Here is an 18,421-nt window from a genome sequence, read left to right on the forward strand (position 1 = left end):
GTTCCCCATTAAAGGGATCTTGAGGGGAGGAATATGTTGAGAGCCATACCCCGAGAGGTTGTTATTTCTCTCTCCTGTGACGGCGGTGAAATGGGGGGGGGGGGTTCTCTGCTTGAACATATGTTCTCCAGAGCCAGCCCAATCCCAAACATTCTGGATAACCCTGATGTCTCCCATATCCCCAGCTGGGGACTGGGAAGGATAAATGCCCAATACCTGAGCCAAGGTCTCCCTACATCTGAAACTTAATAAAGTTGTGGCCAATTTTAATCCCATAGCACATTGTCTTGAGTCATTATTCTGCTCAGGGGTCACCTGGGGTTGGGGGCTCCACCTGTCCACACAATTATTTCCCAGTTCTCTTGTCTGTCTTTGCTTGGAAGCATTGTTTTGTGTGTACACACACTGAATTCAGCAGCATCTGATCTTATAAGCTCTACACAAAAAAGAAAGTGAACTAAGCATAATTGTAATATGTTATTAAAAGATCTCTTGTGGACATCTCTGTACACCTTTAATTAATTCTTCCATTTGTTATGCTTTGCACTGCAAAATTCGTTAGGTTAGGTTACAGAGACAAAAGAGAAGGAAGTGTAAGAATTATCTCAGTTCAATCTATATGGTCTCAGTTTTATAATACTGGAAGATTTACAGCTTTGGAAATAAAACGAGTGAGATTTATCCCCAGGGTGTTAGGATTCAAAAACAAAAATGAGGAATGAAAAGCCTAGCAACCTAATTCCTGCAGTAGCAATACTTTCCTGAAGCTCTGCTGAATGGCAGAAGATCATGAAGGTTCATGTTGGGTTTTATTTTCCCATAGAAGGGAAATTTGTTCCCCACATTCAGGATATCTCCTCAAGCCTATTTCAAATTACTGGAATTATTAGTAAGAGCATAAGAAGAGCCCTGCTGGGGACGAAAGGCCTATCTAGTCCAACATCCTGTTCCCAACGTGGCCAAACAGATGCTTCTAGGAAGCCCATAAGCAGGATAGGAGGCCAATAGTGTTCACCCACTGTAGTAGCCCCACAGCTGATAGTCAGACAAACACTTTCTGTGAACACCAAGGACAGATTGCAGGGGTTTGTTTCTCATAAGGAACAACAATAGCAGCATGACAAAACTGTTGTGAGTGCCTCACTTCTCCATGTGAAACATTCCAGGGGCGTTGCTAACGGGTTGGTTTCATTTGGATGAGATATAATAATAATAATAATAATAATAATAATAATAATAATAATAATAATAATAATAATAATAATAAATTATTTCTACCCCGCCCATCTGGCTGGGTTTCCCCCAGCCATTCTGGGCGGATTCCAATGAAGTATCAAAAATACAATAAAACATCAAACATTAAAAACTTTCCTAAACAGGGCTGCCTTCAGATGTCTTCTAGAAGTCAGATTGTTGTTTATTTCCTTGACATCTGATGGGAGGGTGTTCCACAGAGGGAGAACTTGAGTCAAGGTATTTTTGTAATATTTTCTGAGTTATAAATATATACAGCAGCCTCCCTCCATGTGGTGCCATCTATGGTCAATGGCAAGGCATGATGGGAGCTACAGTACAAGATATGGAGGCCACAAGATTAGGGTAGGCTGATGTAGCTGCTCCCCACCCACCCACCAAAATGCCCTAAATCTACTCCTCCTCCTCTTCTTCTTCTTCTTCTTCTTCTTCTTCTTCTTCTTCTTCTTCTTCTCCTCCCTCTCCCTCTCCCTCTCCCTCTCCCTCTCCCTCTCCCTCTCCCTCTCCCTCTCCCTCTCCCTCTTCTCCTTCCTCTCACACACCATTCCTATAACCCATCCCATCCCATCTGGCCCATTAACCACCATTGTGCTTCTAAGTAAGGAAATTACAGTCCATGCAAACTTTAGCCTTTTTTTGAACTCCATCTTCCACACATTTCTTTTTATTTTATTTTAAACCCTTTCTTTTCTTTTCTCCATCCTTTCACGCTTCCTTGTTAAAGTTAGAAGTTTCATGTGCATAAATGTAATGTTTGCATGCATTGTAGCTAAATAATATGTAAGGCATTGAATCCACTTTATAAAATGCGTTGGTCTTTTTCTTGGTCTTCCTTAATGACCGAAAAGGAGCTGTAACTGCCACAAATTTTCAATGCAAGCAGAAAAAGGCCCAGTCCTAAATGCTCTAAAGGTGGAATCACAAGTCAAAAATGCCTTCCAGTGTTAAAAATGAATGCTGGTTATTAATCTTAGTTTTTACAGATATTTAAAAAATGACATTGTGAAGCATTCAATAAAGATTTGGAATGAAAGCTCTACCCTTTAATTAAGAGTCATTTCTTAATACAAAAAGTGTTTTCACGCCCCAGAAAATTTGTGATTTATTAAATACTTGCAGCAGATGTAGGTAGAAATCCATATTTTATTGCTTTAATGGCAGTGAAGCCTCTGACACAGTCTGAGCACTCATGATGGCTCACAATGTTCACATACTCAAGGAACAAATCAGTCTGGCTTCGGGGATGGAAGGAAAATATATCTGTTTAGGATTACATAGGGTTGCCATATGTCTGGCAACTTTCCCAAAAAAGCTTTACTTCTTGAAATGTGGCAACCCTATATTACCCATTTTACACACAGGTAGGCTGAGGTCTGGAAAACAGTCTGGGGGCTGGTGTCTGAGGACAGATATACAGTACAGTCAGCCCAGGGTTCTTCTTCTTCTTCGATCACTCGTAGCCGAGTAAGATTGTCTTCCATGAACACAGTTTTAACAAAGACTCCGTAAGTGACTGTGGAGGCCAATTCTGGAATCACAGGTCCTTCCATAGTGGGGACATTGGTTCTCGGACAGGAGTTGATCCTGGTGAGGGTTTGCCAAGCGTGCCTTCCTCTTAGCATGTTTCTCCCTTGCGTCCTGAGTTTGAGTGTCTTCAAAGCTCATGACACCTTTGGTAAAGGCTCTTCTCCAATTAGAGCACTTACAGGCAAGTGTTTCTCAATTGTTGGTGTTTATACTACATTTTTAAAGATTTGCATTGAGACAGTCTTTAAACCTCTTTTGTTGACCACCAGCATTACAATTTTCATTTTAAAGTTCGGATAGAGTAGTTGCCTTGAAAGATGATAAACAGGCATCCAACCAACATGACCAATCCAACAAAGTTGATGTTGAAGAATCATTGCTTCAATACTGGTGATCTTTGCTTCTTCCAGTACACTGGTATTAGTTTGCCTGTCTTCCCAAGTGATGTGTAAAATTTTTCGGAGACACTGTTGATGGAATCTTTTGAGGAGTTGGAGGTGGCATTTATAGGTGGTCCATGTTTCACAAGCATACAGTGAGGTTGGTTATATAATAGCTTTGTAAACAAGCATTTTGGTTTCCCTGCGAATGTCTCAGTCCTCAAACACTCTGCACTTCAATCAGGAGAAAGTCCTAATACATAGTATGCAGTGGACTAAGTGAATAACCTGAAGGAAGGGTTGGGGGGCAATAAGGTGTAAGATGAAAGCCAATGGTTTATGTCCACACATAGAGCAGAGTTCACTTGTGTAGAGGAACTTCCCCTTCCCTCCTTCCTCCTCATCCAACCTCCACAAAGCAGCTCCAGTGATTTGGGAGATACTCCATAGCAGATTTGGGTATGTGTGAGGCCTGTGAGAATTCTGGCCCTGCAGCTTTGACTATCATCAAAAGAACAGAGGGCATGTGGAACTGAGGAATGAAGGCACTAATCAGACAGCAAGCTCTGAAGAAACCTCACTATTTAAATCCAAGAGGAGCTGCATGCCATGGAGGAGTCAGGGAGAAATGCTGTGGAGGCTAGCTGACTGAAGTGGGACAAAGCAGGCAACGTCCTGAAAAGCAAGAACCTGAGATAAAAAGGAGTGGTGAAGGCACAGAGCTCAAGAAAGAAGGTGCCAAGAGAAAGCATGGCACAGGGCTTCAACAAAGGGAGGCTGTGCCCCACTGGGCAAGCCACAACTGCCATCTGGACATTCTAGTCCTAATACACAAGGCGGAATTCAGCATAGTGCAATGGAAATTGTTTCATCAGTGCAAGCTTCCCCCTGTACACTGTTCTGGGCATTCTACTGACCACCCTGCAAAAGCCAATTTTGGGGCATTCAATTGGAGAAGGAAGCCCTATTAAACTAGCAGAAGTCCTTGCGTAGACCCACTATTCAAATTTTGCCCATTGTGTTTATGAAAAATATAGGTTATAATTAGTATTCGAAATAATCCAAAATTACTGAAAACATGTATGTTACTCTGGAAGGTGGTGAGTGCTTCTGCTTATTAGACATGGCCTAATTGAATCAAGAGACATTCATTTGTCTTGATACACATCAGAAAAAAATAAAATGTAGAGGTTACATAAATGAATATGACAGAATAATTATTTAGAGATTTCTGAACACGCAAAATGTCAAGGCATGCTTCAGTTTGATTTTTCTGTAGTCTAAATAGATTACACACTTTACTCCTCAACAAAATTTGCAGTGGGTTAAAAAGTAAAAGTTTTACAAGACTAATTTGGTTTGGAATATTATGAGGGCAAACTCCATTACTTCTTCAAAAATGATAAAAATGTGAACCACCATATTATTGGCTTCTTTCAGTTTATCTCTTCAGTTTATCTTTCCTTCATCGTTATCACCTATCATACCTTGAAGATTCATCATGCTAGAGCAAAACCTTTGGATCACGGACCTCACATCTATAATTGATTTGCCGGTAGCCCATCTGTGACTCCTCTCCTGATGAGATAACTGCAAATTCAGATTTTGACTTTCATTTATATTTGTGCTGCCTTGCAAAGGGGTCTGGCTCATTGATCCCTCTATTACTAATATTTATTTTGCAGATATCAAAAGAGTTTATTTAATCTTCAAGGGGAACTAGCTGATGAAATAATTTCCACTTTGGCTTCATATCAAGAAGGGTGGCCCTAACTTAGTTTAAATGTCACTGCAGATATTTTGTGTTCTATTAACCTCCAGAGAACTTATGATTTACATCTATAACATCAATTTTCTACCTTCTTAAAATCAAGAATTTATCTCCAGATTACATTTCCTTCAGGACGTACCCTTAAGGACTTGTTTAAAATTCACTTCCGAAAGATTTGGTGATGGCCACCAACTTAGATGGGTTTAACAAGGGTCTAGCCAAATTCATGGAGAAAAACACTTTCAGTCACCACTAGCCATGTTGACTATGTACTTCCTCTAGTGTTACAAACAGTATGCCTCTGAATACCACTTGCTGAGAATCACCAGTGGGAAGAGTGATTCAGAACTCAGGTCCTGCTCATGAGCTTCCAATGGCATCAGGTTGGCTACTACATGAACAGGATCCTAGACTAGATGGGCCTTTGGTCTAATCCTGCAGGGCCCTTCCTACATTCTTGTCTTCTTACATGTTTGGGTATTGGATATTCCAAGAAATCTCATTGGGACCACAGATTCTTCCTTCCACACTATTTTCAATAAGATACGTGTGGAGGCAATAAGCAAGCACAACCTTCTGTCACCAGGATTGTAATTTTTTCTCACGTTGCATATATATTAACATAGAGGACAATATGCTGTCAGCACTTGGGGGTGGGGAGCAGCAGAGCATGTCCTGGTTTGACTGAAGGTAGGTGACATGTGAGAACATGCAAATCACTGTCTACGCAATATAGCCTTGAGGCTGTGATCCGTGTTGCCACACAGCTTTTGGCAGGGACTAGATCCGTTCGGGAGTGATTGGGTCACTCGCAATGGAATTCAATTCCAATCAAAAGCAGTGGGGGGTGCAGGGGTTTCTACAGTGGAAGGGCTGTGTGTGTGTGTGTGTGTGCTGAAACACACAAACACACCCCTTTCACTTTCAAAGCTGTTGCTGAGAGTGAGGAAGGGATGGAGACTGGGCTGAGCCAGGCAGCTGACATCAGAGAGATGCATCAGGTTGTAGCATGCACTGTAACTTTGGTCTCTGCCAGTTGTTCTCATTAGACTCTTGGCTCAATGGCTTTGAACCAGGAGAGGGAGAAGTTGCTGCTGCCAAGTGATGCCTCATTGCTCTGCATGGGTGAAGATGGCTGTTTCTTGTCATTCTCCCCCTCTCTTCAGTTTTCAGGAGGAGGAGGAGGAGGAGGGGAGAGGATTAAGCTGGCTTTCATGTCACTCCTGGCATCTTATCTTTGCAGGCATGTCTTTGGAAAAAGCCTTGCTTTTTAAATGTGGTACTTTACAACCAATCATCACAGAGCCTGTGCTTCCTGGTCTGGAAAAATCCCAGGAGAGGCATTGCCTTATGGGTTTTCCATGGGCCTTAACACAGGCAACTGGAGAGGCTGCAGCATGCAGACTACTAGACGAGATGATTTGTAGAATGAAAAATAAAGGGCAATTAAATAGTAAGGTAAACGGGAGGGGGGGGAACCCTGTATCCTTCCCTTTGATATTTTTTATTGTGTCCCCCAACCCCCATCAGGGAGACGTGTTAAGCAACAACTAGTCTGGAGGATTGGAAGCCTCTTGAATAGTGTACACTGGTTGAAGGAAGATGTAGCGGGAAGAGGGAGCCACCCCAAATCAGGCAGAGGTGCTCTCCATGAGTGGAGCAGAGCTTACACAAGGTGCCCCCTGTGAAGAAAAAGATGGGACATTTGCCTCACATTATGTGTTCCATTCACTGTAAAAATTCAAGCCATTTAATTCAACCCATCGAGATAAAGTAGGATTTCTTGCCCCCGATAGAACTTATCCATGAAGATTTGACAACTTACCTAGGCAGCTTATTCTTATGGAAGTTTTTCCTGATACTTAATCTAAATCTCTGCTTCTCTATAGAGCTAAAAAAAAATGCCATATGAAATCTGATGTTGCCGTACTAATTTTAAACCTATTAATTCTTATTCTTAACTCAATAGACATTCTCTCTGATAAAGACTGTGTTAGGAGGACTTCATTGTGTGAGTATCAAAATGCCAGAACATGCATATATATGTATAATTGCAGTAGCATCAAAGAAAGTACTTGGAGTCAATGGGATGAGGCTCACAAGTTAAAATATGAGTGGTAAATTATATAGTATGAAATTTAAACAATAACTGTAAAGTTAGTAGAACCTCTTTTGCATTTATATCAGTCTGCTAAAACTACTAAAACTAGACGTAAGTTAATTTTGCCCATGCCACTGTATTAATGAAGAGTTTATCCATCCACCTATCTAATCATAAAGAAGTGGGCATCCTCAAATTACTTGTAAGATATGAAACAGTTCTGCTTTTATTAGAATTTGCAAAGACCTTTGTTTTCATGCATGCATGCCTAAATTCCTCTGCCATCTTTTGGGAAGTCTTCAAAAACCAACTGTCTCCGGGTGCTTAGGATCGCAAGTAGTGAGCAAATTAAAACATTTCTATTGATCAAAACTTTTTTTCTTTTATAGCATTAAACCTGTGGTGTGAACCATCTCAAGCAATGAACTGAGTACCTTTTATTTATTTAGAATATTTGCACCCTGACTTTGAATGGCGAGGCCCTCAGAACTTTACAAATCAAAACTTTTAATAAATATGACAATCTATTTTTAAATAAGAAAGATCCACAATTGTTAGAAAACTATGAAAAAGAATCCAGGTAGATATGGTAAGATTCATCAAGGCAATGGGGAAAATAATAATCTGGAGTCACATGGTCTCAACTGCTGACATTCTTGGGGTCAGTGGTGGTAGCTAGGACTAAAGGAGGAGAAGGATGTTATCAACTGGACCTCATACAAATCATAATCTGTTGGCTGTCTGCTTTACCTCACCGAGGCATATAGCAAGGCCAGTAAACAAAATAGCACAATTTAATACATTTGTCTCATAGCCATTAGATAATAAAGAAGGGCTTCCTCTCATTTGGCTGGTGCAATCTAAGTTTTGATCGAGCATGGAGTTATTCAGTTTCAAGAAAATGAGGGCTGATAGCCATGTACCGCCTGCCTCATGGCTAAGCAATATCTGAACCCATACAAACAGTGCTTTTTGCTGGGGGTGCGCAGGGGTACGCATACCCCTAAACATTTTGTGAATCTAAATTTGGCCTCATTGAGGAGCAGTATTTCAATATGAGTAGGAAAATGAGAGTATCCCTCTCAAGAAAAAAAAAACACTGCATACAACTACAGTCCAAATCCCAACACCAGTATCTGATCCATCTTCTAATCAATTTCTTTTCAATCCATTGCTAGCTTACAACTTTCTGCTGGGAATTTCTGGCACAGCTTTCCTCCACCCAATCTCTAACATAACACACCTGTTCAGTAATATGCATATTTACTTTACTTTATATGCTGCAATGGGTTAGTTTGACAACAATTTCATTACACTATAATTACTTGCATATTTTCTTTTTGTTTCTACTGTTCATTTCAGTACCAACTTTGAAATGCCTCAGAACATTCTTTTTAGACAATCTCATGAATTTTGCGACTTGAAGTATAAAAACAAAACAAAACAAAACACAAGTGCATCCATGGACCAAATAGGACCTATCTGCAAATAGGACCTTGCATTTGTTTTTATTTTTTCCTTTACTAAATAGCAACTGGATGAGGGCAGGCACATCAGGGCTATTCAGGGAACAGATGCTTTAACCAGTTGTCTCTGCCACAGTAACAATTGCAATCAAGTCTCCACAGATGTTTTCTGCCCTGGGAGGGAAGGAAGCTATTACTAGAGCTAACCCAATGAAGTAGTTCATGCTGAGAGATAGTGACTGCTCCAGGGTCATGTCATGAGCTTCATGGCTGGGGGAGTATTTGGGCCCAAATCTCTCCAATCCCTGTGTGATGCTCTAAACACTACACCACCCAACCTCTAAGTAATGTATTCATTTACTAAATCAGTTCACTGTGCTGAACATTCAAGATGCGTTCCCCGGATATCAAAGGGAGCAGCAAAGTCTCACTTAAATCTGTGAGTCAGAACTGAGAAACGGTTCAACTTAATGTTATAAATATGTCAACAAAGTCAAACACAATTTCAAAATTTAGGAAGGTTTTTTTTAATTAAAAAAACCTTCACAACCATCAACTTTACTTTGTAGTATACTCTTTTAATTATTGCACAAACCAAATTGAACATAATATAAAGGGGGGGGAAGGATAATTACTCAAAGGCAATTAAGTATTCTGAAGGCTATACAGTAATTATGATTATTTTCTTTTGAAAGTGAGCAAATGCTGTTTATCTCCACAATGTATGCTATGTAATTAAGGCCCTATGTAATTATCCTTCTCTTATCATCCTGTTTCAATGGGAATTTATTTAAAAATATCAGGCATGAGGCAGTGTGCAATTGTGTGCAGTGGGACTCTTCCACTGTTAAATACTTCTTTTGTTTGAAATAACTTCAGTGTGATGAAGTGGTTTCCAATCTTTCTTTTTTTTATCCCCCCCCCCCCAGAATCCCTTTGGAGACTGACTAGCAGATTGGTGCTGTTGTCGTATCCTTTTGTATAAGCCGGTCAGTTGCCAGCAAGTCTCTCCTCTGCCTCCCAATGTCTCTTTTGCCCCATCTGAATTCTTGGCACTAATTTAGCAATTCATCACAGGCACACATGGAGCAGCAGTGACTAACATGACCTAAGAGCTGGGAAATTCTTGCTCTTAACTTCAGATCCCCATGAATTCACCAGGTGCTTAAAAAAAATATAGTGAGGCACTCATTGGATTAGATTCTTAAACCACATGTCCTGTGTACTGCATTTAATTAGAAAATAAGCAATAGAAAGGTGGGTTTCAAACAAAAACAAAATGTTCTGTGCAGAAAGCACATGCTTTACTTGGAGATAAAATGTGGAATAAACTTGACAGAACTCATTTTAGATAAATCTAGGTTGCCCTTGGAGGTTAGCAAAGAATCTTTTCTTCTTTCAGGATGGTCAGAGGATAAGACATTTTGACCCATAGGCATCAACATCCCCCATCAGTTGCTGAGTGGTTTTGACATTCAGTGCCAAGTGTCTTAGTCATTGTGGAAAGGAGGAAAGGATGTGAAGAGTGTTCCATAAATGTAAACCTGATATTTCTTAAGTAGTATTAAGGACTTGAAAACTCGGAGCATTGGGGAATGTGCTAATTAACAGAACTGATGAACAATCACATCTCCTTTACCAATCTTTCTACAGTGTCAAGAGATTCTAGATATTGCTTGAAATGTGGTGTGAAGGTTAGAGTTTAAAATAATAATAACAATAACAAAGATGATTGCATAGCCTACAAAGACAGACAAATACTTCTGAAGTTTGTGAATATATTAACAGGATTAGCTAGCTCTGAAATACAAATAATATTGGTTCTTCATTCAATTAATGAAAGAATAATTTCCCAAGAGATAATTCTTAACCTGAGTTTACTGGTATTAATAGAACGGGCCTGTACATAGTCAAAGTTACTCGTTAGGGCTAAATTGACTTGTTTTGATTCATATTCACATGTTAAGGATCTACTCCATAAATACTGGAGATACATCAGATTTCCCTTGGCTATCCCAAACTATTGGATGAGACACAAACCCTTGTAATGCGGGAATCCTGCTCACAGGCCATCCCTGGGTGGGCTCAAACCACCAACCTTTTGGTTTACAGTCAAATGCACTGACCCATTGAACCACAGGAGGTGCACATTCCAATTAAAATACAAATCATTAGCATGTGAACCTGGGGATTAAAAATCAAAACATACCTTCAAAATCAATTTGGGAATGGAATATTTCTAGGTCTTTCCTAGCAAAATTTTATTTATTGACAATAACTAAAGCTATTGTTTCATCACAATCTATGGTTTAACAAGACACGAGAAATAATAGATAAATTAAATGTACCAAAAAGCTGGCTGTGATGTGATAACATGTTAGCATTAATGAAGTGTGAAAAGACATCTTCTACAGTATAACAAAATGTGGCAATCATGCCCAGAACATGATGGCCACCTGTCACATTCAGAGTTGTTTTATACAATTATTCTCCTATAAATATGATTTGCGAGCAAAGCCTTTCAGAGAGAATGCCTTCAAAAAGACAATCTTCATTTTATTTGCATGTTAAAGAAGGTAAGTGCCAAAGGATGCTATTTCAGCTTCAAAAATGCCTTGCATAAATATTCAGCGTGAATTCTTGGTCTTGCCTCTTCTGTGTCTATTCTTGTATTTCTAAACTCTGTTTATCTTCAAGAGATTATGTATATCAAATTAATTTTTAAATGGCACTCGGATGTGTATTTTTTTAATCTGCATGTTTACAGAATGAGGGAGCTGAGCTGAAATCAGTCTTTCACCTTTTTATTGACTCGAGAGTTTCACATCACTGCATTAGCTCTATGGCAATTAAATGAGTTGTAAGCTATACCTTAACTAAGATATAGTCATACCTTGGTTGTCAAACACCTTGTTACTCGTCCATTTGGGCTCCCAATCGCCGCAAACCCAGAAGTGAGTGTTCCAGTTTGTGAACGTTCTTTGGAAGCCGAATGTCCAATGGGGCTTCTGCGGCTTCCGATAGGCTGCAGGAGCTTCCTGCAGCATATTGGAAGCCGCACCTTGGTTTCCAAACATTTTGGAAGTTGAACGACTTCCAGAACGGATTCCGTTCGACTTCCAAGGTACCACTGTATACTGAAACCCATTGAAACTGAAATGTATGGACCTACGTTAGTTATGTCCATTAATTTCAATGGGTCAGCTCTGAATAAGACTAGTGTTGGATACAACCCAATTATTGCAGCTTTAACTCAGATTTTTTAACCCCTTCTCTGTTAAGCCCCTTTAATTTTTCTCTGTCTGCATCCCATAGCACAGTCTCTTTTCTCTTTGCAGAAGCACTTGTCTTTCTAAACACCCTGCTCTGTTCCCTCTTCCTTCCTCATCTTTCTTCACAACAACATATCTGCTTTTCTATCTTGATTATTCTTCCCTCCACCCCCTCTGATTTTTTTCCTCAATTTCTCCACTTTTTTCAGCCTGAATCCTCTTTTTTTCATTATGTGGATGTGTGCCTCTCCTCACTGTGTCTGGCAGAACAGTGCACAATGCTTTCACTCTATAAGCAATGTACCCACTGATTGAGGGTAGTGTCTGGCTGGCTGCAGCTGGCTGGAAACCATGATGACACCCACCACATGCCTCTGGGTATGCAGTTCTATAGAAATTGTATGATTGTTCTCCATTCAAACAGCTGCCAATAGCTCCAGACATTTGTCACGTGAATTCCCTAGTCACAGCTGAAATCTAAGCAATCACTCACAGAACATCTGTAACTAGTATACATTCATATTAGATTATCTGTCTAATTTTCTCATGCAGCTGGTGTGTCAGAATATTTTGCTTGTGACATGCTTGTGTAACTGTGTTGGGTGTGGCTGAAATATCTATATCTATCGATCTATTGATTATCTATTTATCTATTATCTATCATCTTTCTATCCATCCATCCACCCATCATCTATCTATCATCTATATCATCATCATTATCCATCTATCCATCCATCCATCTATATCTTCTCCTCTAAAGCATGGCCTAACAAAGTGACATGTATTCTTGATTGTTTAAGTCTAATATTCTGGATGTACCAGATTATTTTGCTGTATATCAGTCAACACCATCATTAATTTGATTCTGCTTGTTCTCTCCTGCTCATTGGTCACAATGGCAGTGGCAGTGGGCACGTTTCACTGAGTCCAGGTTGGTGGTATCACAGGCTTCACATATAGAATCATATAATTATAGAGCTGAAATTGCAACGCAGGATTCTCAACTAAAGCATCCATGACAGATGGCTGTCCAACCTCTGTTTAAAAGCCTCTAAGGAAGGAGAGTCCACCACCTTCTAAGGGAGTCTGTTCTGCTGTCAAACAGTTCCTACCACTAGAAAGTTCTTCCTGATGTTTACTCAAAATCTCCTTTCCTGTAACTTGAAGCCATTGGTTCAGTGTCTTACCCTCTGAAGCAGGAGAAAACATGCTTACTCCATCTTCAATATGACAGCCGTTTAGATAATTGAAGATGGCTATCATATCTCCTCTAACTCTCCTCTTTTCCAGGCTAGATATGTCCAACTTCCTCAACCTTTCCTCTTAAGGCTCCAAGGGAGTCCATTCCACTGACAAACAGCTCTTACCACCAGAAAGTTCTTCCTGACCAGTCAGTAGTTTCCTGGGTTTTCTCCCCCCACTCTTCAAAGATGGGGACAACATTTGTCCAGTCTGCCCTAGAGAGCTGCTGCCAGCATTGTAGGCAGTGCAGCTAGACAGACATAACACAACCATCTGTGTTTCCAAGAATTCACCAGTGAATTGCCTCTTCCTGTTTTCTTTCAGATTTCAAGGGCAATATGTCCTTCTAACAGCAGCCTGTCCTTCCTTTGTTATACTGGGCTGTAAGTAGAGATGGGAAGACATTTTTAACTCACACCTAACTCACATCTCCCTGCCTTAAACATGGATCAGAACGTAATTATGTTTCAGGCTCCACACTTCTCTAAATTTTGCAACTTAGTTCACAGCTCCAAAAATTAACAAGCTGACTTAAAAATGTTTATTTTAGGACAAAATGTCTTTAGAAATGCATACTTATATTTTATGCATGTATAAAAAGTTGTACTTGGTGGTAGAAGACAACTTTAAATATGAAGCTTTTGTACAAATGCTTGTTTTAATTAACAAATGGAATTGGATGCAACAGACTTCTGAATGGACACATGTAAAATTGGCACAGACCAGATATAGACTCATCTGTCCAGTCCTAGGTTCAAGACAAAACTGAATTCACATATGAGAATGCACTTTTTCAAAATTTTGAAGACAAAACTGAATTCACATATGAGAATGCACTTTTTCAAAATTTTGAAACTGGGTTGAAAACTAATCTTGTGGCTATTCCTTTCCTATAACGATATATGACTGCCTTGAATTATGAGCCACTAAGAATATGGTCATAAGTTGTATAATGTAGCAGATCTATGGAATGTCCTAAAATGCACTGAAACTGCTACCATTGCAAAAGCAATAAAACTGTTAGAGGACAAAAAGGATCTCAGGTTAGATGGATGCAATATATACAGTGAAGTCATGGAATTTTTAAATGAGGTCTCGTGAGTATAATCGTCTTCTCTGTATTGCAGCAAATCCCACTAACGCAAACAGCCCCCTTGTGCCCTGATTGTGACAAAAGGGGAGCTTCATTTTCTTACTTCCTCATCTGAATTAATTAGTGCTTCTAAAATATAGTCCCAGCCATTCTAAAAGCACTAGGATGGGAGAAAGCCATATGCTTGAGATAAAAATTTTAGTTACATTTTTTCATGTTGTTTGTGAAGCAAGTAGCATCAAATTTGCCCTGTTCAGCATCTACTGAAGGAATGATGGAGTTAGCAAAAGTTGATCAGGTTGAGGCCCTACATGTTTTAATGACAGAGTTAAGCAGTAGTGCCTGGTGTGGTGGTGTAGAATCATGGAGTTCCCTTCTTAAACCTGGTAATGTGGCAGTTTGCCTAGTCAGTGCAGAGGGCAGCAAAGTCGGGGCTGTGTGGATTTACTTCTGTCGCATTCAGGAAAGTTGCAGTGACCAGTGTTGAGAAAGTAATTCCATATCACCGTTGTATTCCTGGTGAGACCTGGAGCTCAGAATGAGCAGAAATGTAAAACAAGTTAATTCAGCTCCAATCTGAATCCCAAATTGTCACATTTTAGGTAAGCTCGCTTCAAATAGAGCTTAGAGAAACTCATCCATTCGATATTGCCAGTGTTTGTTAAGATGCCACATTAAAACAGCATCTGAAGCATGGAGCACAGAGCAATATTATAAACCAATCCTTTATATAAAAAAACAAACAAACTGAAACAGCATGGACAAAAATGTTGTCTACCTTAATAAATATGGAGCTGAGGTGCAGGGTTGAGCAATTCATCTAAGGCTGCACCAAAAAGCTACAACACAGCTAGTTATTAGATCCAGCAGCACTCTACAGCAGACATTGTTCGCTGATGGAGGATGTTCGAATGCCATCCTTCTTTGGCCAATGACCATATACATCACCCAAATCCAGCTGACATCTGCAATGTCAGTTCCATGATGGAACACTGATATACAAGCCTACAGATGCTCTTTGTTTAGTTTTCCATAGGGATTTGTATGATAAATTGCACAAGCTGACATCCCAGCCCGTGGTTACATCTCCTTCCTCTTTCTTTGGCAGGAACAGAGGCAGGGGGAGAGAGAGAAAAGAACTGTGACAGTCCTTCTCTGCAGGGAAGCTAGGACTTTAAAGAGGACAAGTTTAAACCAGGAAAGACAGTCTTGTCTCCACTAGGTCAGATATTGCTTCTCCTTCCTTTTTTCAGGATACAAGCAGATGGCCTGGAGCTTCCAACCATGAGACTATGTTCAACATGACCGTCACTTTCTTGCTACTTAAAACTATGTGGATGCCAACAGTGCTATATAGTCAGAAAAAGAGGTGCCAAAACTCACTACAAATACCTCCCTTGTTCTCTTATCATGACAATAGTGCCCACCTGAGAGATGCCAGAACTGAGTTCCAGCAAGTTCCAGCTGAAAAGAAGCCCTGGATGCCAACCACATCTGGAAAGCCATAAAGGATGAGAGACATTTTGATAGACAACGTTCATAGCGACAGCAAGCAACGTGATAAAGGAGCTGCACTTTAGTTCTGATTAACTAGATTTTCTGCTCTGTTCAATAAACTTAATTAAATTCATTTGCATTTTGAAAAGGTGTTGCTAATTTTTTCGAATGCAATTTTAGAGTAATTGCCCTTGACATTCTTCCGTGGGAGTACCATTGGGCATGCACTATCTGATCCAGAATACAAAAGCTAAAATGTTTCAGTTTAAACACTGTTAACCCTACTGAAGTAAACGGAACTGAAAGAAGAAACTGCAGTCTTACGTGAATATTTATTTATGACATCTGCGTTCCAGGTTTCACCATGGAGTTTAAGGCAGAATGCATGGTTTAGCCTTTCCATCCATCCTCACATCGACATGTGTGCATGTGTGATTATCCAGGGTGGGGGAAGAGAGATGAATAGAGTGGGTGACTTCACTGGCAGGGAGGAAATTACTGGATTGAGAATTTATTAGAACAAAGGTCCTGATTTTGATCAGGTCCACAGGATGGGGCAAAGGGTTTAAAACCAAGGACAAATATGGGTGCATGGAGTTTCATTTGTAAGGAAGCATAGTTTGTGACATGAGATAGTCTTTACATTGATCTTAAAAATGGTAGGTTTTCTGCTTTTGTTTCAATCACTTTATATTGACAGTTCCTTGGCTATAATCGTTCAGCCATTGGTGACCTCATGGATATACTAATTTTAGTGGGCAGTGCATGGTGCTACCCTTGAGGTTGGTTCAGCAGCTGCAGCAAGTTATATTCACCCAAAAGATTACTTGCCTAAAGCCTCTCCCTATTACATAATTCTGAAGTCTCTATTCCATGTGAAGTGTGGCATTCCATTTAGCCTACAAAATGCTGCCCTGCACTCTTTTAAAAGTCCTAAATATATTTCTTCTTCAGGCAAGAGACATTCTTGGGTGGGGGGATAGCGACAGTTCTATAATTGATTATCAACAGTTCAAAATAGTGCATGAAATGGCATCGGAGGCTTTCATGTGCATTCATGTGCATTTACTCACATGGGCACCATATTTGGGATGGATAGATCAATTATCTCTCATCCATGTCAATTACTCATGCATTCATTCAAAGGTCTTTCCCCTCCCATTTCTGCACAAATATGTGGTGTTTCTTTTCTTTAAAAATTTGTACAAAAATTGTGTTTAAATGCGTATTTTATCTCACTGTGCACATTTCTATATACTATCCTGAACATTAAATGCATTCTAGTACATTTTTTTTTAGCTAAGAACTGTATCACAAAATTTGGAGAGAAGTGTGAAATTTGAAGGATAATTACATTCAGATCTGTGTATTTGTCTGGGAATACAAATTAGGTCACTTCGCTTAAAAATGTGGACTGAACGAAATCCTCTTCTATCCCTACACTAGATATGGAAAGCACCCCACCCGCTTACTCTGAGATTTAGGCAGCAGTTCTCAAAATAATTACTGGGGAATAAGCATCCTCAAACACTGGAGCGTACTACTGAGTAGTCATGCACTCTTAACTTCTAGAAACTGTGCAGAGGGAGCTGAATCGAGGTGTGGAGAGGATGGCTCTAGCAACTCACAATAACAAAACTTTTAACAAGCAGGCAGAAATGAAGGCAGTGGTTTATGAAGGACAGGAACCAGAAATAGGACCTGTCCCCCGGTGAAGAGAGATGCAGTGGAGTGTATGGAGCAACACAGCAGAAAGATATGTCAGGAGATTCTTTGAATGGCAACATTACTTATGTCTGCTGCCTGTTTTCCCCCATCCTTAAAAAACAACAACAGCAACAACATAATTGTTGCTTCTGAAAACCTTCATTTTTTGTTTGCTTTAAACTCCCCCAAAGACTCTCCTTTCAGAGATCCTGAACTTCAAAAGGAAGCTTTGAAACTCTTGCTACTTTGAGAGGGCGGGGGCACAACCCATCTTTTATACAAGCCCGTAAGTTTGTCTTAGGCAGTTATCTGGAACTGGGGAGAAAGAGACATGGAAACTCTGGTCTGCTTTTTGTTTTAAAGGAGGTTTTTTTGTTTGGTTTTTAACCGTGCTGTCACTGCAGATTTGTAGCAGTCTGTCTAGCCACAAAAAGGTTCTTTCTCTGGCATTCTGACTCCTAGGCTACTGATCTACCATCAGAGAATCATCATGTAGACCTTTCTCATGAGGAACGAAATACAAAAAACCAATGATATCCCCCCTTTCTTCCCATGTTCTCCACTCAACTTGACACTCAGTAGCCCAGGAATGGCAAGTTCCTTCCAGAGTTATTGTCCTTTACTTAAGAAACAATACTATTCTAAATCCTTTTAGAGGTTTTGGGGTGTTTTCCATGTTGTTAAGCATTTTTTAAATGTGTTTATTTTATTTTTGTGTTGATTTACAGCTTCGTTGTTGGCTGCCATGGGATCTTTTGAGAGGAAGGGTGAGAGAAACCTTTAAATACTGCCAATGTTGCTGCACATTTTGCAAACTGCCATGTCTGTGACTTACTAGCAGGGAGAAGGGGAGAGGCAGTGGTGAGCTCAGTGCAGCACAGACACATTGGTAGCAGCAATGTGGTCATATTGCTTCCACCAGTGCATCTGCTCCATGCGGATTCATCTTACCCCATCTCACCTGCAGCGATGGCAGTGTTGGGAGGTCAAGTAAGCACCACTGCTCCAACAAGTATTACTGCTGTCACTCCTACTAATAAACAGATTGTTTTTAATAATAACAATATGCTTTTGTCACTGTCCCCGCAGCGACAGCCAGCAGCAGAACCCC

The sequence above is a fragment of the Podarcis liolepis genome (genome assembly GCF_965112155.1).
Source record: "Podarcis liolepis genome assembly, chromosome: 4".
NCBI lineage: Eukaryota > Metazoa > Chordata > Lepidosauria > Squamata > Lacertidae > Podarcis > Podarcis liolepis.